This window comes from Pipistrellus hanaki, assembly GCF_964339955.1.
Source record: "Pipistrellus hanaki genome assembly, chromosome: 12".
Classification (NCBI taxonomy): Eukaryota; Metazoa; Chordata; class Mammalia; order Chiroptera; family Vespertilionidae; genus Pipistrellus; species Pipistrellus hanaki.
Genome location: NC_140514.1, coordinates 19,424,563 through 19,425,715, shown reverse-complemented (window position 1 = coordinate 19,425,715; position 1,153 = coordinate 19,424,563).

Genomic DNA, 1,153 nt, shown 5'->3' with positions numbered 1-1,153 from the left:
TGCCCCACACCAGGGATCGAGCCTACAATCCAGGTGTGTGCCCTGACCGGGCATTGAACTGTGACTTTCTGGTTCATAGATTGATGTTTAGTCACTGAGCCAAGCTGGCTGGGTTCATTCTCTCTTTTAAGTTAAAAAAAAAAAATATATATATATATATATATATATATATATATATATATATATATATATTTAGCTCTAGCTAGTTTGGCTCAGTGGACAGAGCATCGGCCCATGAACTGAAGGGTCCCTGTTTGATTCTGGTCAAGGGCATGTCCCTTGCTTGCAGGCTCCATCCTGACCTTGCTTGGGGCACGTGTGGAAGGCCACCAACCAATGTGTCTCTCTCACATGGATGTTTCTCTCTCTCTTTCCCCCCCCCCCCCCACCTCCCTTGCACTCTCTCTAAAATTCAATGGAAAAATATCCTCAGGTGAGGATTAACAAAACAACAAAAAAAGGTAAAGTTTAATTAATTTCATAAAGTGGCTTATACTCGACAAACAATAAACAAACGTGAGCCGCGTCTCAGAAGCCCGCTCCAGGCCCTTTGCAATCATGGGTGCTTCCTCCTTCCCTGGCTGCTCCTAAGGCTTTATCTTTGTTGCTGGGTCCTCCTCACGCAGTCACTTCCTCTGAAAGGGATGAGAAGCAATCTGAGAGGCGGGTAGGCAGGGATGCTGAGGGACCTCAGGTCCGAAGGTCTCTCCTTCATACAGGCTGAGGGACGCCCTGAGAGATGTCAACATATACCTGGGAGCTCTGGGGTGGTGGCCACCGGAGCCAGGGCTGAGCCGTGGGTCTGATCACTAACGAGCAGGACACGAAGTCCTGAGCGTGGAGAAGAGGATGGGGGAGAAAAGACACCATCTGAGCCAGACAGCCAACCGTCATGCTGAGGTGAGGACCACAGCACCGGAAACCCAGTCCCGCGAGGGCAGTGGTTCTCGCCTGGTCTGTTCACCGTGGCATCGTTCCCAGCGCCTGGAAGAGCGTCCGGGCTGCGGCAGGGGCTCAGTACATACTGACCAAATGAACTGAATGGGATGAGTCCTGGGTTCTCCCCGTCCGCGCCAGGCAGGGGATGGGTGTGCCAGCTGCTCTTCCCTATCCCTTGATGCCGTGGTTGGCAAACTGTGGCTCGCAAGCCACA